The sequence below is a fragment of the Lissotriton helveticus genome, chromosome 6, assembly GCF_964261635.1.
Source record: "Lissotriton helveticus chromosome 6, aLisHel1.1, whole genome shotgun sequence".
NCBI lineage: Eukaryota > Metazoa > Chordata > Amphibia > Caudata > Salamandridae > Lissotriton > Lissotriton helveticus.
Window position 1 is genome coordinate 860,137,444 of NC_136067.1, and position 22,520 is coordinate 860,159,963.

The window sequence follows — 22,520 nt, forward strand, 5'->3', positions numbered from 1 at the left end:
CTCGCTCCTCCCGTTCCTGAGTGATGTGGTGGTGTTCCTGACTGATGTGGTGGTGTCCCGGAGTGATGTGGTGGTGTCCCCGAGTGATGTGGGGGTGTCCCCAAGTGATGTGGTGGTGTCCCTGAGTGATGTGATGGTGCCCCTGAGTGATGTGGTGGTGTCCCCGAGTGATGTGGTGGTGTCCCCGAGTGATGAGGTGGTGTCCCCGAGTGATGTGGTGGTGTTACCGAGTGATGTGGTGGTGTTCCTGAGTGAAGCGGTGGTGTCCCTGAGTGATGTGGTGGTGTATCTGAGTTATGTGGGGTTGCCCCTGAGTGATGTGGTGGTGTCCCCGAGTGATGTGGTGGTGTTCCCGAGTGATGTGGTGGTGTCCCCGAGTGATGTGGTGGTGTCCCCGAGTGATGTGGTGGTGTCCCTGAGTGATGTGGTGGTGTTCCTGAGTAATGTGGTGGTGTCCCAGAGTGATATGGTGCTGTCCCTGAGTGATGTGGTTGTGTTCCTAAGTGATGTGGTGGTGTCCCCGAGTGATGTGGTGGTTTCCCTTAGTGATGTGGTGGGGTCCCTGAGTGATGTGGTGGTGTCCCTGAGTGATGTGGTGGTGCTCCTGAGTGATGTGGTGGTGTCCCTGAGTGATGTGGTGGTGTCCTTGAGTGATGTGGTGGTGCCCCTGAGAGGAGCCCCTGAGTGAGGTGGTGGTGTCCCTAAGTGATGTGGTTGTGTCCCTGAGTGATGTGGTGGTGTCCCAGAGTGATGTGGTGGTGTCCCTGAGTGATGTGGTGGTGTCCCTGAGTGATGTGGTGGTGCCCCTGAGTGATGTGGTGGTGTCCCCGAGTGATGTGGTGGTGTCCCCGAGTGATGAGGTGGTGTCCCCGAGTGATGTGGTGGTGTTACCGAGTTATGTGGTGGTGTTCCTGAGTGAAGCGGTGGTGTCCCTGAGTGATGTGGTGGTGTATCTGAGTTATGTGGGGGTGCCCCTGAGTGATGTGGTGGTGTCCCCGAGTGATGTGGTGGTGTTCCCGAGTGATGTGGTGGTGTCCCCGAGTGATGTGGTGGTGTCCCTGAGTGATGTGGTGGTGTCCCTGAGTGATGTGGTGGTGTTCCTGAGTGATGTGGTGGTGTCCCAGAGTGATATGGTGCTGTCCCCGAGTGATGTGGTTGTGTTCCTAAGTGATGTGGTGGTGTCCCCGAGTGATGTGGTGGTTTCCCTTAGTGATGTGGTGGGGTCCCTGAGTGATGTGGTGGTGTCCCTGAGTGATGTGGTGGTGCTCCTGAGTGATGTGGTGGTGTCCCTGAGTGATGTGGTGGTGTCCTTGAGTGATGTGGTGGCGCCCCTGAGAGGAGCCCCTGAGTGAGGTGGTGGTGTCCCTAAGTGATGTGGTTGTGTCCCTGAGTGATGTGGTGGTGTCCCAGAGTGATGTGGTGGTGTCCCTGAGTGATGTGGTGGTGTCCCTGAGTGATGTGGTGGTGCCCCTGAGTGATGTGGTGGTGTTCCTGAGTGATGTGGTGGTGTTCCTAAGTGATGTGATGGTGCCCCTGAGTGATGTGGTGGTGTCCCCGAGTGATGTGGTGGTGTCCCAGAGTGATGTGGTGGTTTCCCCGAGTGATGTGGTGGTGTTACCGAGTGATGTGGTGGTGTTCCTGAGTGAAGCGGTGGTGTCCCTGAGTGATGTGGTGGTGTATCTGAGTTATGTGGTGGTGCCCCTGAGTAATGTGGTGGTGTCCCTGAGTGATGTGGTGGTGCCCCTGAGTGATGTGGTGGTGGTTCCTGAATGATGTGGTGGTACCCCTGAGTGATGTGGTGGTGTTCCTGAGTGATGTGGTGGTGCCCCTGAGTGATGTGGCGGTGTCCCTGAGTGATGTGGTGGTGTTCCTGAGTGATGTGGTGGTGTCCCTGAGTGATGTGGTGGTGTCCCTGAGTGATGTGGTGGTGCCCCTGAGTGATGTAGTGGTGCCTCTGAGTGATGTGGTGGTGCCCCTGAGTGATGTGGTGGTGTCCCCGAGTGATGTGTTGGTGTCCCCGAGTGATGTGGTGGTGTCCCTGAGTGATGTGGTGGTGTTCCTGAGTGATGTGGTGGTGTCCCTGAATGATGTGGTGGTGTCTTTGAGTGATGTGGTGGTGCCCATGAGTGATGTGGTGGTGTGCCTGAGTGATGTGGTGGTGTTCCTAAGTGATGTGGTGGTGTCCCCGAGTGATGTGGTGGTGTCCCCGAGTGATGTGGTGGTGTCCCTGAGTGATGTGGTGGGGTCCCTGAGTGATGTGGTGGTGCTCCTAAGTGATGTGGTTGTGTCCCTGAGTGATGTGGTGGTGTCCTTGAGTGATGTGGTGGTGCCCCTCAGTGGAGCCCCTGAGTGATTTGGTGGTGTCCCTGAGTGATGTGGTGGTGTCCCTGAGTGATGTGGGGGTGTCCCCAAGTGATGTGGTGGTGTCCCTGAGTGATGTGATGGTGCCCCTGAGTGATGTGGTGGTGTCCCCGAGTGATGTGGTGGTGTCCCCGAGTGATGAGGTGTGTTAGACGGACCGGGAGGGTCGGCCGAGGATAAGGGGAGAGGTCTCCGGGGAGAGCCGTCTCCAGTGAATCGTACAGACAAGTAACTCCCCCCCCACAGACGGACACCACACAATGATAAAGTTCAACGATACTTTATAGGCAATTCTTCAAGTACGGTAGAATGGTACAAGGAGGTCTGGACTCAGGGGTCCCCTCTATTCTGGTCTCTGTTTGGGAAAAGGGTAGCGGGACAGTCTTGTTACCAAAGAGATGGAAATAGCTCTCAATCCTCGAGCTCGGTGGTGTAGATGAACGGGCCGCGGCGGAGCCAGCAGGTCCCGTGATGGATGAAGGAAGACGACGGTCCGCGGCAGAGCCAGCAGGTCCCGATGAAGGTGGTGGTTACAAACGGTCCGCGGCCACGCCAGCAGGTCCCGACGACGATGAAGGATAGGGTGGTTCCCAAAGCCGCGGCAGCGCCAGCAGGCAAGACGAGGGTGCACAAGACAGAGCTACGGCAGCGCCAGTAGTCCGTCAAGGATGAGTTCTTCTTTGCGTCTCTCGACTCCAAGATACAACTCCCGTCCGGCTCTGGAGCTGCCCCAGTTATAGGGCTGGTGTGCTTTGATGTCCGGACCCTCGCACTTGGAGGTCGGGAGGTCCGGGATGAGGGGGTTCAGACACCCAGCAGGGGGGTGGAGCCAGCGCCCGGGGAGGCGATGGGCGAGCGGTACTTGGCGGGGGAGAGCCATCGACACCTCTTGCTCCCATTGACTGACCAAGTAGCCCGCTCACCTCCTGGGTGGATGTTGGTGCCGGAATGTCTGAGGCCTGGCCAGGCCCAGGGTTGAGGTTGATCGGGGGCCAGGCGGCCTCGTGGTGGAGTGTCCAAGATGGCGCCCAGGATGGGCGCGCAGGCCGGTAGTGGGTCGGCCTACGCGGTCAACAGGTTCGAGTGTAGGGGTCCCTGCGGGGACGGTGGACGTGTAATGGTGGTGTGTGGTACTTGCGTGGCTGGTTCGGGCCTGGTTGGGCCGGGGGAGAGCGGCCCTTCATGTGGCCTGTCCAACATGCGTCCCCCCCAGCTGAAGGCGGGGAGAGTTACCCATTCTCTTGGGGACTCTTCTCGTCGAGGCGGAAGAACCGGGACAGGCCATCTGCGTTGGCGTGATCTGGCCCAGGCCGATGTTCAACTGTGAAGTCCATCCCTTGTAGGGAGATGGACCAGCGTAGTAACTTCGGGTTTTCCCCCCGCATCTGCATCAGCCACTGCAGGGGTCGGTGGTCGGTCTGTACCCGAAAGGGTGTGCCAAAAAGGTAGGGCCGGAGCTTCTTGAGGGCCCATACCACCGCAAAGGCCTCCCTCTCTATGGTGCTCCAGCGTTGTTCCCGTGGTAGGAGTCGCCGGCTGATGAAGGCCACCGGCTGATCACGGCCTTCGGTGTTCACTTGAGACAGGACTGCCCCAATGCCATGGTCGGAGGCATCCGTCTGGACGATGAACTCCCGGCTGTAGTCGGGGGCCTGGAGCACAGGGGCGGAGCACATGGCGGCTTTCAATTGTTCAAATGCAGCTTGACACTCTGGGGTCCAGTTGACTTTCTGGGGCTGATTTTTTGACGTGAGCTCTGTGAGGGGCCTCACGATAGTACCATAGTCTTTCACGAACCTTCGGTAATAGCCCGTGAGGCCCAGGAAGGCCCGTACCTCGGTCTGGGTAATGGGGGGCTGCCAGGACTGGATGGCGGCAATTTTTAGCTGCAGAGGGGCCACCAGGCCGCTTCCCACCTGGTGCCCGAGGTAGGTTACAGACCCTTGCCCAATTTGACATTTGCTGGCCTTGATCGTGAGGCCAGCTTGCTGAAGGGCGTGCAGCACTGCTCGGAGGTGGCGGAGGTGCTCGGACCACTGGTTGCTGTATACAGCGATGTCGTCTAGGTAGGCGGCGCTGAATCCTTCGAGCCCCGCCAGGACCTGATTGACGAGTCGTTGGAATGTTGCTGGGGCATTCTTCATGCCGAAGGGCATGACTGTGAAATGGTAATGGCCATCGGGAGTGGAGAAGGCAGAACGTTCTTGTGCCCGGGGTGTGAGGCCGATTTGCCAGTAGCCCGCCGTCAGGTCGAAGATACTGAGGTAGCGGGCAGCTCCCATGCGGTCGATTAGTTCATCTGCCCGGGGGATGGGATGTGCGTCTGTCCTGGTGACCGCATTCAAGCCCCGGTAGTCGACGCAGAACCGGAGTTCTGGTGTGGTGCCGGGGGCAGCTGCTTTGGGGACCAGTACTACAGGGCTGGCCCAGGGGCTGTCTGAGGGCTCGATGACCCCGAGCGTGAGCATTTTGGCTACTTCCTCCTGGATGCAGGCCCGTACCCGATCTGGCACGCAGTAGGCCCGGTGGCGGATAGGGGGGCTGTCCCCCGTGTCCACATCGTGCGTACACCAGGAAGTGACACCTGGGGTGAGGGAGAACAGGCTGGCGAATTGTGACAGGAGAACTTGGCACTCCTGGCGTTGCTCTCGGGTGAGGGCCTCTGAGAGTCGGACCCCCTCTACGGAACCATCTTTCTCCCGCGTTCGTAGGAGGTCCGGGAGGGGCTCGGAGTCCTCTTCAGCCCCATTGTCTGTGGCCATCAGGAGGCTGAGTTCTGTCCGTACAAAGTGCGGTTTCAGTCTGTTAGCGTGGAGGACCCGGAGGGGGTTCCGGGAAGATTCCAAGTCGATGAGATAGGTAGCCGGACCCTTGCGCTCGACCACTTTGAAGGGCCCTGTCCACTTGTCTTGTAGGGCGCAGGGTTCGGTGGGGGACATCACCCATACCTGTTGCCCAGGTTCAAATTCGATGGAGGAGGCATTCCGGTCATACCACCTTTTCATGTCCTCTTGACTGGCCTCTAGGTTGGCTTTTGCTAGTCCTCGGAATCGCCGGGTCTGGTTGCGGAGTGTTAGGAGGTAGCGGAAAACATCTGGTGGGTTCTTTAGAGGGGGCATCTCCCAGCCTTCCTTAACTAGGCTGAGCGGCCCGCGCACGGGGTGTCCATATAGCAGTTCAAATGGGCTGAAGCCCAGGGACTTCTGGGGAACCTCTCGATATGCGAAGAGGAGGCACGGCAGCAGCACATCCCACTGGCGACGGAGGGGCTCTTCCAACCCCCCGATCATCCCTTTGAGCGTGCGGTTGAACCGCTCAACGAGGCCGTTTCCTTGAGGGTGATAGGGGGTCGTGAACCGGTAGGTAACCCCGCACTGTTGCCAGAGAGATTTCATATATTTCGAAATAAAGTTCGTGCCTCTGTCACTGACGACCTCCCGGGGGAAGCCCACCCGGGAGAAGATCCCCATCAGAGCCCGGCCGACTACCGGGGCTGTCACAGTCCGCAGGGGAACAGCCTCCGGGTAGCGGGTGGCGTGGTCCACTAGCACCAGGATGAATCGATGGCCTTGTTTTGTGCGCGGGTCCAGGGGCCCTACGATATCGATTCCGACCCTCTCGAACGGGGTGGTGACCACGGGAAAAGGTTGCAGGGGGGCTTTCAGTTTGCGGCCGCTCTTCCCACTGGCTTGGCACGTGGGGCAAGATCGGCAATGCTGGTGTACATTGTCCCTCATTTTGGGCCAGAAGAAGTGGGTCACCAGGCGGCTATAGGTTTTGTCTTGACCCAAGTGTCCTGCCAGGGGGACATCGTGGGCCAGGTTTAGCAGAAAGTCTCTAAAACGGAGGGGTACCACTAGGACTCGGCTGGCCCCCAGCTCCGCGATTCTTTGCTCACTGTACAGCAGATCATTGTCCCAGTAGACCCAGTGAGTTCCGGAGGTATCCCCTGCGCTTTGGGCTAGCGCTTGCTGGCGGAGTCCCTCGAGGGAGGGACAGGTCTTTTGTTCTTGGCGAAATTGTTCTTGCGTGGGCCCCCCCTCTTGAGGCCACTGGTCGAGGTTAGCGAGGTCTGGAGGTTGAGCTGGTTCGGGGGGGACGTCACGGTCGGTGGTTTCGGCGGGGGCGACCGGAGGCGGTGGCGCCGGCCATTCGAGTTCCTCTGGGCGGGTGTTGGCACGGGCGGTCATGGACCGGGTGGTGACGCACGCCCAGTCCGGGACGCCCAGCATCCCCAGGTGCTCTTTTCGTTCGACTGCTGCCCATGGAGAGCTTTCCAGGTCATTACCCAGGAGGCAGTCTACGGGGGCATCATCTCGGACCGTCACCTTCAACATGCCGGAGACCCCTCCCCATTCGAAGGGGACGCAGGCCATCCGACACAGACTTTCTGAGTTATCGGCTGAACGTACAGGGCAGAGAATGTTTGGTAAGTATTGTTCGGGGGTCACCAGGTGACAGCGGACGGCTGTTATACTGGCCCCAGTGTCACGAAGGGCTTCAGCCCGGCGTCCATTGATGCCCACCCATTGGCTGTACTTCTGGGTATTAGCGGGTAGGGGGACCCGCGGGACCATGTCTCTCCCCCCTAGGCAGGCGAGAGCCATGGCGGCTGGCTCCCATTCTTGGTGTTCCTGTTCATATTCTTCTTGTTCCTCTGAGATCTGTTCCTCCCCCAGAGCAGCAGCGGCTACTTGGCGGGGTCTTGGGCTCTGGTACTGGGGGCAGTTTGGGTCGTTTGCATAGTGTCCGACTCGTTGGCATCGATGGCAGGTAACATTGGCTCGATGTCCCGGTCGCGCTGGGGTGCTGCCCCGGTTGGCCGGGGGGGTGGGGCTGGTAGTGAGGGTGACCGGAGCGTTGCTTCTTCCGCGTCCTTGGCCTCCACCTCCTCGGGGACGGTGCTGACCATTGTTGTTCCGGTTCTGTTCGGAGGACCCATTTCGACTCACTCTGGTGATCTCCCACCGGTCTGCTTCGGCTGCGAGCTGCCGGGGATCCGTTAACTTGCTGTCGAGGAGGTGCTGACGAAGTTCAATGAAGCAATTGTTCGACAGATGCTCCCATACCATAAGATTGAACAGTTGTTCGTAGGTTGTGACCCTGCTTCCTTTGATCCAGCCCTCGAAGGCTCGGCTAAAGTAATTGACATAGTCCACCCAAGTTGTACCTGGGATGCGGGTGCAGTCTCGGAACCTCTGACGGTACATCTCGGGTGTGAGGCCATAGCGGGTGAGGAGTGCAGCTTTCATATGGTCATAGGAGGTCATCTGGTGGTCCGGGAGTTGCAGCAGGGCGTCGCGGCCCTCATTGAGGAATCTCCCCCACAGACCGGCCCCCCAATCGCTTCTATCGATCCGGTGTGCAGTCATAGCGATTTCATAGGCCTTAAACCATTGCTGGATGTCGTCCTCTCGGAAGTATTCTCGAACGACATCCTTGGGGATGTGTACCTTCTTCTCTGTTGCCCCTGGAGTGTGGGGTTGCTCGGGCACCCCTGCTTCTTTATTCTGTTTGCGTAGGTCGATTTCAGCTAATTTCCGCTCATGTTCATATGCCAGTTTCTTTTCCTCGAGCTCCCTTTGTCTCTGTTTCTCCTCTCTTTCTTCTCGGAGACGCAGGTGCTCTAAGTTGATTTTCTGTTCGGCCAACTTTAGTTCAACGTCCATTTTGAGCCGGGCCATTTCCAGCTCGTGTAGTCGGGTTCTTTCTCGTTCCTGGATCTCGTCTGGCGAGAGACCCGTTCTTCGTTCTTCAGGGGCCATGGGGGTTTGTGCTGCGATGTCTTGATCGGGGGTTCCGGCAGCCCCGGTTTCTGCCCAAGATTCCAGGGCCTGCTTAAAGTCATCTTTGGTATTTAGTCCGGTGGTAGCGATACCTAATTCGATACAGAACTGTTTAAGTTCACGATGGCTGTACTCGTCCAATTTCTCCATCTGGAATTTCTCCGTTGATCCGCTGTCTTTAGTTGACATCGTGATTCGCCGTGGGGTGAGCTACTCTCTGTACGGTTTATGCGGTGATTCGGATCCCGTCGCTGGCCACCAATGTTAGACGGACCGGGAGGGTCGGCCGAGGATAAGGGGAGAGGTCTCCGGGGAGAGCCGTCTCCAGTGAATCGTACAGACAAGTAACTCCCCCCCCACAGACGGACACCACACAATGATAAAGTTCAACGATACTTTATAGGCAATTCTTCAAGTACGGTAGAATGGTACAAGGAGGTCTGGACTCAGGGGTCCCCTCTATTCTGGTCTCTGTTTGGGAAAAGGGTAGCGGGACAGTCTTGTTACCAAAGAGATGGAAATAGCTCTCAATCCTCGAGCTCGGTGGTGTAGATGAACGGGCCGCGGCGGAGCCAGCAGGTCCCGTGATGGATGAAGGAAGACGACGGTCCGCGGCAGAGCCAGCAGGTCCCGATGAAGGTGGTGGTTACAAACGGTCCGCGGCCACGCCAGCAGGTCCCGACGACGATGAAGGATAGGGTGGTTCCCAAAGCCGCGGCAGCGCCAGCAGGCAAGACGAGGGTGCACAAGACAGAGCTACGGCAGCGCCAGTAGTCCGTCAAGGATGAGTTCTTCTTTGCGTCTCTCGACTCCAAGATACAACTCCCGTCCGGCTCTGGAGCTGCCCCAGTTATAGGGCTGGTGTGCTTTGATGTCCGGACCCTCGCACTTGGAGGTCGGGAGGTCCGGGATGAGGGGGTTCAGACACCCAGCAGGGGGGTGGAGCCAGCGCCCGGGGAGGCGATGGGCGAGCGGTACTTGGCGGGGGAGAGCCATCGACACCTCTTGCTCCCATTGACTGACCAAGTAGCCCGCTCACCTCCTGGGTGGATGTTGGTGCCGGAATGTCTGAGGCCTGGCCAGGCCCAGGGTTGAGGTTGATCGGGGGCCAGGCGGCCTCGTGGTGGAGTGTCCAAGATGGCGCCCAGGATGGGCGCGCAGGCCGGTAGTGGGTCGGCCTACGCGGTCAACAGGTTCGAGTGTAGGGGTCCCTGCGGGGACGGTGGACGTGTAATGGTGGTGTGTGGTACTTGCGTGGCTGGTTCGGGCCTGGTTGGGCCGGGGGAGAGCGGCCCTTCATGTGGCCTGTCCAACAAGGTGGTGTCCCCGAGTGATGTGGTGGTGTTACCGAGTGATGTGGTGGTGTTCCTGAGTGAAGCGGTGGTGTCCCTGAGTGATGTGGTGGTGTATCTGAGTTATGTGGGGGTGCCCCTGAGTGATGTGGTGGTGTCCCCGAGTGATGTGGTGGTGTTCCCGAGTGATGTGGTGGTGTCCCCGAGTGATGTGGTGGTGTCCCCGAGTGATGTGGTGGTGTCCCTGAGTGATGTGGTGGTGTTCCTGAGTGATGTGGTGGTGTCCCAGAGTGATATGGTGCTGTCCCCGAGTGATGTGGTTGTGTTCCTAAGTGATGTGGTGGTGTCCCCGAGTGATGTGGTGGTTTCCCTTAGTGATGTGGTGGGGTCCCTGAGTGATGTGGTGGTGTCCCTGAGTGATGTGGTGGTGCTCCTGAGTGATGTGGTGGTGTCCCTGAGTGATATGGTGGTGTCCTTGAGTGATGTGGTGGTGCCCCTGAGAGGAGCCCCTGAGTGAGGTGGTGGTGTCCCTAAGTGATGTGGTTGTGTCCCTGAGTGATGTGGTGGTGTCCCTGAGTGATGTGGTGGTGTCCCTGAGTGATGTGGTGGTGTCCCTGAGTGATGTGGTGGTGTTCCTGAGTGATGTGGTGGTGTCCCAGAGTGATATGGTGCTGTCCCCGAGTGATGTGGTTGTGTTCCTAAGTGATGTGGTGGTGTCCCTGAGTGATGTGGTGGTTTCCCTTAGTGATGTGGTGGGGTCCCTGAGTGATGTGGTGGTGTCCCTGTGTGATGTGGTGGTGCTCCTGAGTGATGTGGTGGTGTCCCTGAGTGATGTGGTGGTGTCCTTGAGTGATGTGGTGGCGCCCCTGAGAGGAGCCCCTGAGTGAGGTGGTGGTGTCCCTAAGTGATGTGGTTGTGTCCCTGAGTGATGTGGTGGTGTCCCAGAGTGATGTGGTGGTGTCCCTGAGTGATGTGGTGGTGTCCCTGAGTGATGTGGTGGTGCCCCTGAGTGATGTGGTGGTGTTCCTGAGTGATGTGGTGGTGTTCCTAAGTGATGTGATGGTGCCCCTGAGTGATGTGGTGGTGTCCCCGAGTGATGTGGTGGTGTCCCAGAGTGATGTGGTGGTTTCCCCGAGTGATGTGGTGGTGTTACCGAGTGATGTGGTGGTGTTCCTGAGTGAAGCGGTGGTGTCCCTGAGTGATGTGGTGGTGTATCTGAGTTATGTGGTGGTGCCCCTGAGTAATGTGGTGGTGTCCCTGAGTGATGTGGTGGTGCCCCTGAGTGATGTGGTGGTGGTTCCTGAATGAAGTGGTGGTACCCCTGAGTGATGTGGTGGTGTTCCTGAGTGATGTGGTGGTGCCCCTGAGTGATGTGGCGGTGTCCCTGAGTGATGTGGTGGTGTTCCTGAGTGATGTGGTGGTGTCCCTGAGTGATGTGGTGGTGTCCCTGAGTGATGTGGTGGTGCCCCTGAGTGATGTAGTGGTGCCTCTGAGTGATGTGGTGGTGCCCCTGAGTGATGTGGTGGTGTCCCCGAGTGATGTGTTGGTGTCCCCGAGTGATGTGGTGGTGTCCCTGAGTGATGTGGTGGTGTTCCTGAGTGATGTGGTGGTGCCCATGAGTGATGTGGTGGTGTGCCTGAGTGATGTGGTGGTGTTCCTAAGTGATGTGGTGGTGTCCCCGAGTGATGTGGTGGTGTCCCTGAGTGATGTGGTGGGGTCCCTGAGTGATGTGGTGGTGCTCCTAAGTGATGTGGTTGTGTCCCTGAGTGATGTGGTGGTATCCTTGAGTGATGTGGTGGTGCCCCTCAGTGGAGCCCCTGAGTGATTTGGTGGTGTCCCTGAGTGATGTGGTGGTGTCCCTGAGTGATGTGATGGTGCCCCTGAGTGATGTGATGGTGTCCCCGAGTGATGAGGTGGTGTCCACGAGTGATGTGGTGGTGTCCCCGAGTGATGTGGTGGTGTTACCGAGTGATGTGGTGGTGTTCCTGAGTGAAGCGGTGGTGTCTCTGAGTGATGTGGTGGTGGATCTGAGTTATGTGGTGGTGCCCCTGAGTGATGTGGTGGTGTTCCTGAGTGATGTGGTGGTGTTCCTGACTGATGTGGTGGTGTCCCGGAGTTATGTGGTGGTGTCCCGGAGTGATGTGGTGGTGTCCCCAAGTGATGTGGTGGTGTCCCTGAGTGATGTGGTGGTGCCCACGAGTGATGTGTTGGTGTCCCCAAGTGATGTGGTGGTGTCCCCGAGAGATGTGGTGGTGTCCCCGAGTGATTTGGTGGTGTCCCCGAGTGATGTGGTGGTGTCCCTGAGTGATGTGGTGGTGTTCCTGAGTGATGTGGTGGTGTCCCAGAGTGATATGGTGGTGTCCCCGAGTGATGTGGTTGTGTTCCTAAGTGATGTGGTGGTGTCCCTGAGTGATGTGGTGGTGTCCCTGAGTAATGTGGTGGCGTTCCTGAGTGATGTGGTCCCTGAGTGATGTGGTGGTGTCCCTGAGTGATGTGGTGGTGCTCCTGAGTGATGTGGTGGTGTCCCTGAGTGATGTGGTGGTGTCCTTGAATGATGTGGTGGTGCCCCTGAGAGGAGCCCCTGAGTGATGTGGTGGTGTCCCTGAGTGATGTGGTGGTGGATCCTGAATGATGTGGTGGTACCCCTGAGTGATGTGGTGGTGTTCCTGAGTGATGTGGTGGTGCCCCTGAGTGATGTGGCGGTGTCCCTGAGTGATGTGGTGGTGTTCCTGAGTGATGTGGTGGTGCCCCTGAGTGATGTGGTGGTGGTTCCTGAGTGATGTGGTGGTGCCCCTGAGTGATGTGGTGGTGTCCCCGAGTGATGTGGTGGTGTCCCCGAGTGATGTGGTGGTGTTCCTGAGTGATGTGGTGGTGTCCCTGAGTGATGTGGAGGTGTTCCTGAGTGATGTGGTGGTGTCCCTGAGTGATGTGATGGTTCCCCTGAGTGATGTGGTGGTGTCCCCGAGTGATGTGGTGGTGTCCCCGAGTGATGTGGTGGTGTCCCCGAGTGATGTGGTGGTGTCCCCGAGTGATGTGGTGGTGTTACCGAGTGATGTGGTGGTGTTCCTGAGTGAAGCGGTGGTGTCCCTGAGTGATGTGGTGGTGTATCTGAGTTATGTGGGGGTGCCCCTGAGTGATGTGGTGGTGTTCCTGAGTGATGTGGTGGTGTTCCTGACTGATGTGGTGGTGTCCCGGAGTGATGTGGTGGTGTCCCCGAGGAATGTGGTGGTGTCCCCGAGTGATGTGGTGGTGTCCTTGAGTGATGTGGTGGTGCCCACGAGTGATGTATTGGTGTCCCTGAGTGATGTGGTGGTGTCCCCGAGTGATGTGGTGGTGTTCCCGAGTGATGTGGTGGTGTCCCCGAGTGATGAGGTGGTGTCCCCGAGTGATGTGGTGGTGATCCCGAGTGATGGCGTGGTGTCCCCGAGTGATGTGGTGGTGTCCCTGAGTGATGTGGTGGTGTTCCTGAGTGATGTGGTGGTGTCCCAGAGTGATATGGTGCTGTCCCCGAGTGATGTGGTTGTGTTCCTAAGTGATGTGGTGGTGTCCCCGAGTGATGTGGTGGTTTCCCTTAGTGATGTGGTGGGGTCTCTGAGTGATGTGGTGGTGTCCCTTAGTGATTTGGTTGTGCTCCTGAGTGATGTGGTGGTGTCCCTGAGTGATGTGGTGGTGTCCTTGAGTGATGTGGTGGTGCCCCTGAGAGGAGCCCCTGAGTGAGGTGGTGGTGTCCCTGAGTGATGTGGTTGTGTCCCTGAGTGATGTGGTGGTGTCCCAGAGTGATGTGGTGGTGTCCCTGAGTGATGTGGTGGTGGCCCTGAGTGATGTGGTGGTGTCCCAGAGTGATGTGGTGGTGCCCATGAGTGATGTGGTGGTGTTCCTGAATGATGTGTTGGTGTTCCTAAGTGATGTGATGGTGCCCCTGAGTGATGTGGTGGTGTCCCCGAGTGATGTGGTGGTGTCCCAGAGTGATGTGGTGGTGTCCCAGAGTGATGTGGTGGTGTCCCCGAGGAATGTGGAGGTGTCCCCGAGTGATGTGGTGGTGTCCTTGAGTGATGTGGTGGTGCCCACGAGTGATGTATTGGTGTCCCTGAGTGATGTGGTGGTGTCCCAGAGTGATGTGGTGGTGTTCCCGAGTGATGTGGTGGTGTCCCCGAGTGATGTGGTGGTGTTCCCGAGTGATGTGGTGGTGTCCCCGAGTGATGTGGTGGTGTCCCTGAGTGATGTGGTGGGGTCCCTGAGTGATGTGGTGGTGCTTCTAAGTGATGTGGTTGTGTCCCTGAGTGATGTAGTGGTGCCTCTGAGTGATGTGGTGGTGCCCCTGAGTGATGTGGTGGTGTCCCCGAGTGATGTGTTGGTGTCCCCGAGTGATGTGGTGGTGTCCCTGAGTGATGTGGTGGTGTTCCTGAGTGATGTGGTGGTGCCCATGAGTGATGTGGTGGTGTGCCTGAGTGATGTGGTGGTGTTCCTAAGTGATGTGGTGGTGTCCCCGAGTGATGTGGTGGTGTCCCCGAGTGATGTGGTGGTGTCCCTGAGTGATGTGGTGGGGTCCCTGAGTGATGTGGTGGTATCCTTGAGTGATGTGGTGGTGCCCATCAGTGGAGCCCCTGAGTGATTTGGTGGTGTCCCTGAGTGATGTGGTGGTGTCCCTGAGTGATGTGATGGTGCCCCTAAATGATGTGGTGGTGTTACCGAGTGATGTGGTGGTGTTCCTGAGTGAAGCGGTGGTGTCTCTGAGTGATGTGGTGGTGGATCTGAGTTATGTGGTGGTGCCCCTGAGTGATGTGGTGGTGTTCCTGAGTGATGTGGTGGTGTTCCTGACTGATGTGGTGGTGTCCCGGAGTTATGTGGTGGTGTCCCGGAGTGATGTGGTGGTGTCCCCAAGTGATGTGGTGGTGTCCCTGAGTGATGTGGTGGTGCCCACGAGTGATGTGTTGGTGTCCCCAAGTGATGTGGTGGTGTCCCCGAGAGATGTGGTGGTGTCCCCGAGTGATGTGGTGGTGTCCCCGAGTGATGTGGTGGTGTCCCTGAGTGATGTGGTGGTGTTCCTGAGTGATGTGGTGGTGTCCCAGAGTGATATGGTGGTGTCCCCGAGTGATGTGGTTGTGTTCCTAAGTGATGTGGTGGTGTCCCTGAGTGATGTGGTGGTGTCCCTGAGTAATGTGGTGGCGTCCCTGAGTGATGTGGTCCCTGAGTGATGTGGTGGTGTCCCTGAGTGATGTGGTGGTGCTCCTGAGTGATGTGGTGGTGTCCCTGAGTGATGTGGCGGTGTCCTTGAATGATGTGGTGGTGCCCCTGAGAGGAGCCCCTGAGTGATGTGGTGGTGTCCCTGAGTGATGTGGTGGTGGATCCTGAATGATGTGGTGGTACCCCTGAGTGATGTGGTGGTGTTCCTGAGTGATGTGGTGGTGCCCCTGAGTGATGTGGCGGTGTCCCTGAGTGATGTGGTGGTGTTCCTGAGTGATGTGGTGGTGTCCCTGAGTCATGTGGTGGTGCCCCTGAGTGATGTGGTGGTGCCCCTGAGTGATGTGGTGGTGCCCCTGAGTGATGTGGTGGTGGTTCCTGAGTGATGTGGTTGTGCCCCTGAGTGATGTGGTGGTGTCCCCGAGTGATGTGGTGGTGCCCCTGAGTGATGTGGTGGTGTCCCCGAGTGATGTGTTGGTGTCCCCGAGTGATGTGGTGGTGTCCCTGAGTGATGTGGTGGTGTTCCTGAGTGATGTGGTGGTGCCCATGAGTGATGTGGTGGTGTGCCTGAGTGATGTGGTGGTGTTCCTAAGTGATGTGGTGGTGTCCCCGAGTGATGTGGTGGTGTCCCCGAGTGATGTGGTGGTGTCCCTGAGTGATGTGGTGGGGTCCCTGAGTGATGTGGTGGTATCCTTGAGTGATGTGGTGGTGCCCATCAGTGGAGCCCCTGAGTGATTTGGTGGTGTCCCTGAGTGATGTGGTGGTGTCCCTGAGTGATGTGATGGTGCCCCTAAATGATGTGGTGGTGTTACCGAGTGATGTGGTGGTGTTCCTGAGTGAAGCGGTGGTGTCTCTGAGTGATGTGGTGGTGGATCTGAGTTATGTGGTGGTGCCCCTGAGTGATGTGGTGGTGTTCCTGAGTGATGTGGTGGTGTTCCTGACTGATGTGGTGGTGTCCCGGAGTTATGTGGTGGTGTCCCGGAGTAATGTGGTGGTGTCCCCAAGTGATGTGGTGGTGTCCCTGAGTGATGTGGTGGTGCCCACGAGTGATGTGTTGGTGTCCCCAAGTGATGTGGTGGTGTCCCCGAGAGATGTGGTGGTGTCCCCGAGTGATGTGGTGGTGTCCCCGAGTGATGTGGTGGTGTCCCTGAGTGATGTGGTGGTGTTCCTGAGTGATGTGGTGGTGTCCCAGAGTGATATGGTGGTGTCCCCGAGTGATGTGGTTGTGTTCCTAAGTGATGTGGTGGTGTCCCTGAGTGATGTGGTGGTGTCCCTGAGTAATGTGGTGGCGTCCCTGAGTGATGTGGTCCCTGAGTGATGTGGTGGTGTCCCTGAGTGATGTGGTGGTGCTCCTGAGTGATGTGGTGGTGTCCCTGAGTGATGTGGCGGTGTCCTTGAATGATGTGGTGGTGCCCCTGAGAGGAGCCCCTGAGTGATGTGGTGGTGTCCCTGAGTGATGTGGTGGTGGATCCTGAATGATGTGGTGGTACCCCTGAGTGATGTGGTGGTGTTCCTGAGTGATGTGGTGGTGCCCCTGAGTGATGTGGCGGTGTCCCTGAGTGATGTGGTGGTGTTCCTGAGTGATGTGGTGGTGTCCCTGAGTCATGTGGTGGTGCCCCTGAGTGATGTGGTGGTGCCCCTGAGTGATGTGGTGGTGCCCCTGAGTGATGTGGTGGTGGTTCCTGAGTGATGTGGTTGTGCCCCTGAGTGATGTGGTGGTGTCCCCGAGTGATGTGGTGGTGTCCCCGAGTGATGTGGTGGTGTCCCTGAGTGATGTGGTGGTGTCCCTGAGTGATGTGGAGGTGTTCCTGAGTGATGTGGTGGTGTCCCTGAGTGATGTGATGGTTCCCCTGAGTGATGTGGTGGTGTCCCCGAGTGATGTGGTGGTGTCCCCGAGTGATGTGGTGGTGTCCCCGAGTGTGGTGGTGTTACCGAGTGATGTGGTGGTGTTCCTGAGTGAAGCGGTGGTGTCCCTGAGTGATGTGGTGGTGTATCTGAGTTATGTGGGGGTGCCCCTGAGTGATGTGGTGGTGTTCCTGAGTGATGTGGTGGTGTTCCTGACTGATGTGGTGGTGTCCCGGAGTGATGTGGTGGTGTCCCCGAGGAATGTGGTGGTGTCCCCGAGTGATGTGGTGGTGTCCTTGAGTGATGTGGTGGTGCCCACGAGTGATGTATTGGTGTCCCTGAGTGATGTGGTGGTGTCCCCGAGTGATGTGGTGGTGTTCCCGAGTGATGTGGTGGTGTCCCCGAGTGATGTGGTGGTGTCCCCGAGTGATGTGGTGGTGTTCCCGAGTGATGGCGTGGTGTCCCCGAGTGATGTGGTGGTGTCCCTGAGTGATGTGGTGGTGTTCCTGAGTGATGTGGTGGTGTCCCAGAGTGAAATGGTGCTGTCCCCGAGTGATGTGGTTGTGTTCCTAAGTGATGTGGTGGTGTCCCCGAGTGATGTGGTGGTTTCCCTTAGTGATGTGGTGGGGTCTCTGAGTGATGTGGTGGTGTCCCTTAGTGATTTGGTTGTGCTCCTGAGTGATGTGGTGGTGTCCCTGAGTGATGTGGTGGTGTCCTTGAGTGATGTGGTGGTGCCCCTGAGAGGAGCCCCTGAATGAGGTGGTGGTGTCCCTGAGTGATGTGGTTGTGTCCCTGAGTGATGTGGTGGTGTCCCAGAGTGATGTGGTGGTGTCCCTGAGTGATGTGGTGGTGGCCCTGAGTGATGTGGTGGTGTCCCAGAGTGATGTGGTGGTGCCCATGAGTGATGTGGTGGTGTTCCTGAATGATGTGTTGGTGTTCCTAAGTGATGTGATGGTGCCCCTGAGTGATGTGGTGGTGTCCCCGAGTGATGTGGTGGTGTCCCAGAGTGATGTGGTGGTGTCCCAGAGTGATGTGGTGGTGTCCCCGAGGAATGTGGAGGTGTCCCCGAGTGATGTGGTGGTGTCCTTGAGTGATGTGGTGGTGCCCACGAGTGATGTATTGGTGTCCCTGAGTGATGTGGTGGTGTCCCAGAGTGATGTGGTGGTGTTCCCGAGTGATGTGGTGGTGTCCCCGAGTGATGTGGTGATGTCCCCGAGTGATGTGGTGGTGTTCCCGAGTGATGTGGTGGTGTCCCCGAGTGATGTGGTGGAGTCCCTGAGTGATGTGGTGGTGTTCCTGAGTGATGTGGTGGTGTCCTAGAGTGATATGGTGCTGTCCCCGAGTGATGTGGTTGTGTTCCTAAGTGACGTGGTGGTGTCCCCGAGTGATGTGGTGGTTTCCCTTAGTGATGTGGTGGGGTCTCTAAGTGATGTGGTGGTGTCCCTGAGTGATTTGGTGGTGCTCCTGAGTGATGTGGTGGTGTCCCTGAGTGATGTGGTGGTGTCCTTGAGTGATGTGGTTGTGCCCCTGAGAGGAGCGCCTGAGTGAGGTGATATTGTCCCTGAGTGATGTGGTTGTGTCCCTGAGTGATGTGGTGGTGTCCCTGAGTGATGTGGTGGTGCCCCTGAGTGATGTAGTGGTGCCTCTGAGTGATGTGGTGGTGCTCCTGAGTGATGTGGTGATGTCCCCGAGTGATGTGTTGGTGTCCCCGAGTGATGTGGTGGTGTCCCTGAGTGATGTGGTGGTGTTCCTGAGTGATGTGGTGGTGCCCATGAGTGATGTGGAGGTGTGCCTGAGTGATGTGGTGGTGTTCCTAAGTGATGTGGTGGTGTCCCCGAGTGATGTGGTGGTGTCCCCGAGTGATGTGGTGGTGTCCCTGAGTGATGTGGTGGGGTCCCTGAGTGATGTGGTGGTGCTCCTAAGTGATGTGGTTGTGTCCCTGAGTGATGTAGTGGTGCCTCTGAGTGATGTGGTGGTGCCCCTGAGTGATGTGGTGGTGTCCCCGAGTGATGTGTTGGTGTCCCCGAATGATGTGGTGGTGTCCCTGAGTGATGTGGCGGTGTCCCTGAGTGATGTGGTGGTGTTCCTGAGTGATGTGGTGGTGTGCCTGAGTGATGTGGTGGTGTTCCTAAGTGATGTGGTGGTGTCCCCGAGTGATGTGGTGGTGTCCCTGAGTGATGTAGTGGTGCTTCTGAGTGATGTGGTGGTGCCCCTGAGTGATGTGGTGGTGTCCCCGAGTGATGTGGTGGTGTCCCCGAGTGATGTGGTGGTGTCCCTGAGTGATGTGGTGGTGTTCCTGAGTGATGTGGTGGTGTCCCTGAATGATGTGGTGGTGTCTCTGAGTGATGTGCTGGTGCCATGAGTGATGTGGTGGTGGTGTGCCTGAGTGATGTGGTGGTGTTCCTAATTGATGTGGTGGTGTCCCAGAGTGATGTGGTTGTGTCCCTGAGTGATGTGGTGGTGTCCTTGAGTGATGTGGTGGTGCCCCTGAGAGGAGCGCCTGAGTGAGGTGATATTGTCCCTGAGTGATGTGGTTGTGTCCCTGAGTGATGTGGTGGTGTCCCTGACTGATGTGGTGGTGCCCCTGAGTGATGTAGTGGTGCCTCTGAGTGATGTGGTGGTGCCCCTGAGTGATGTGGTGGTGTCCCCGAGTGATGTGTTGGTGTCCCCGAGTGATGTGGTGGTGTCCCTGAGTGATGTGGTGGTGTTCCTGAGTGATGTGGTGGTGCCCATGAGTGATGTGGTGGTGTGCCTGAGTGATGTGGTGGTGTTCCTAAGTGATGTGGTGGTGTCCCCGAGTGATGTGGTGGTGTCCCCGAGTGATGTGGTGGTGTCCCTGAGTGATGTGGTGGGGTCCCTGAGTGATGTGGTGGTGCTCCTAAGTGATGTGGTTGTGTCCCTGATTGATGTAGTGGTGCCTCTGAGTGATGTGGTGGTCCCCCTGAGTGATGTGGTGGTGTCCCCGAGTGATGTGTTGGTGTCCCCGAGTGATGTGGGTGTGTCCCTGAGTGATGTGGCGGTGTCCCTGAGTGATGTGGTGGTGTTCCTGAGTGATGTGGTGGTGTGCCTGAGTGATTTGGTGGTGTTCCTAAGTGATGTGGTGGTGTCCCCGAGTGATGTGGTGGTGTCCCTGAGTGATGTAGTGGTGCTTCTGAGTGATGTGGTGGTGCCCCTGAGTGATGTGGTGGTGTCCCCGAGTGATGTGGTGGTGTCCCCGAGTGATGTGGTGGTGTCCCTGAGTGATGTGGTGGTGTTCCTGAGTGATGTGGTGGTGTCCCTGAATGATGTGGTGGTGCTCTGAGTGATGTGGTGGTGCCATGAGTGATGTGGTGGTGGTGTGCCTGAGTGATGTGGTGGTGTTCCTAATTGATGTGGTGGTGTCCCAGAGTGATGTGGTGGTGTCCCCAAGTGATGTGGTGGTGTCCATGAGTGATGTAGTGGGGTCCCTGAGTGATGTGGTGGTGCTCCTAAGTGATGTGGTTGTGTCCCTGAGTGATGTGGTGGTGTCCTTGAGTGATGTGGTGGTGCCCCTGAGAGGAGCGCCTGAGTGAGGTGATATTGTCCCTGAGTGATGTGGTTGTGTCCCTGAGTGATGTGGTGGTGTCCCTGAGGGATGTGGTGGTGCCCCTGAGTGATGTAGTGGTGCCTCTGAGTGATGTGGTGGTGCCCCTGAGTGATGTGGTGGTGTCCCCGAGTGATGTGTTGGTGTCCCCGAGTGATGTGGTGGTGTCCCTGAGTGATGTGGTGGTGTTCCTGAGTGATGTGGTGGTGCCCATGAGTGATGTGGTGGTGTGCCTGAGTGATGTGGTGGTGTTCCTAAGTGATGTGGTGGTGTCCCCGAGTGATGTGGTGGTGTCCCCGAGTGATGTGGTGGTGTCCCTGAGTGATGTGGTGGGGTCCCTGAGTGATGTGGTGGTGCTCCTAAGTGATGTGGTTGTGTCCCTGAGTGATGTAGTGGTGCCTCTGAGTGATGTGGTGGTGCCCCTGAGTGATGTGGTGGTGTCCCCGAGTGATGTGTTGGTGTCCCCGAGTGATGTGGTGGTGTCCCTGAGTGATGTGGCGGTGTCCCTGAGTGATGTGGTGGTGTTCCTGAGTGATGTGGTGGTGTGCCTGAGTGATGTGGTGGTGTTCCTAAGTGATGTGGTGGTGTCCCCGAGTGATGTGGTGGTGTCCCTGAGTGATGTAGTGGTGCTTCTGAGTGATGTGGTGGTGCCCCTGAGTGATGTGGTGGTGTCCCCGAGTGATGTGGTTGTGTCCCCGAGTGATGTGGTGGTGTCCCTGAGTGATGTGGTGGTGTTCCTGAGTGATGTGGTGGTGTCCCTGAATGATGTGGTGGTGTCTCTGAGTGATGTGGTGGTGCCATGAGTGATGTGGTGGTGGTGTGCCTGAGTGATGTGGTGGTGTTCCTAATTGATGTGGTGGTGTCCCAGAGTGATGTGGTGGTGTCCCCAAGTGATGTGGTGGTGTCCATGAGTGATGTAGTGGGGTCCCTGAGTGATGTGGTGGTGCTCCTAAGTGATGTGGTTGTGTCCCTGAGTGATGTGGTGGTGTCCTTGAGTGATGTGGTGGTGCCCCTGAGTGGAGCCCCTGAGTGATTTGGTGGTGTCCCTGAGTGATGTGGTGGTGTCCCTGAGTGATGTGATGGTTCCCCTGAGTGATGTGGTGGTGTCCCCGAGTGATGTGGTGGTGTCCCCGAGTGATGTGGTGGTGTCCCCGAGTGATGTGGTGGTGTCCCCGAGTGATGTGGTGGTGTTACCGAGTGATGTGGTGGTGTTCCTGAGTGAAGCGGTGGTGTCCCTGAGTGATGTGGTGGTGGATCTGAGTTATGTGGTGGTGCCCCTGAGTGATGTGGTGGTGTTCCTGAGTGTCAGTCAGTCAGTCAAAACCACTTTATTCGAATAATTAAAATCATAAAAGTATACTAAAACATGTTAAATACATATTAAAAACAGTATAAAAAGTCAGATTAATACAATTAAATTCATGATTTCTTTTCCATACAAATCCCACAATCGATAATTCGTATACAAAATACAGTTTAAAAAAAAAAATGTTGCCCACGAGTGATGTATTGGTGTCCCTGAGTGATGTGGTGGTGTCCCCGAGTGATGTGGTGGTGTTCCCGAGTGATGTGGTGGTGTCCCTGAGGGATGTGGCGGTGTCCCTGAGTGATGTGGTGGTGTTCCTGAGTGATGTGGTGGTGTCCCTGAGTGATGTGGTGGTGCCCCTGAGTGATGTGGTGGTGCCCCTGAGTGATGTGGTGGTGCCCCTGAGTGATGTAGTGGTGCTTCTGAGTGATGTGGTGGTGCCCCTGAGTGATGTGGTGGTGTCCCCGAGTGATGTGGTGGTGTCCCCGAGTGATGTGGTGGTGTCCCTGAGTGATGTGGTGGTGTTCCTGAGTGATGTGGTGGTGTCCCTGAATGATGTGGTGGTGTCTCTGAGTGATGTGGTGGTGCCCATGAGTGATGTGGTGGTGGTGTGCCTGAGTGATGTGGTGGTGTTCCTAAGTGATGTGGTGGTGTCCCAGAGGGATGTGGTGGTGTCCCCAAGTGATGTGGTGGTGTCCATGAGTGATGTGGTGGGGTCCCTGAGTGATGTGGTGGTGCTCCTAAGTGATGTGGTTGTGTCCCTGAGTGATGTGGTGGTGTCCTTGAGTGATGTGGTGGTGCCCCTGAGTGGAGCCCCTGAGTGATTTGGTGGTGTCCCTGAGTGATGTGGTGGTGTCCCTGAGTGATGTGATGGTTCCCCTGAGTGATGTGGTGGTGTCCCCGAGTGATGTGGTGGTGTCACCGAGTGATGTGGTGGTGTTCCTGAGTGAAGCGGTGGTGTCCCTGAGTGAAGTGGTGGTGGATCTGAGTTATGTGGTGGTGCCCCTGAGTGATGTGGTGGTGTTCCTGAGTGTCAGTCAGTCAGTCAAAACCACTTTATTCGATTAATTAAAATCATAAAAGTATACTAAAACATGTTAAATACATATTAAAAACAGTATAAAAAGTCAGATTAATACAATTAAATTCATGATTCCTTTTCCATACAAATCCCACAATCGATAATT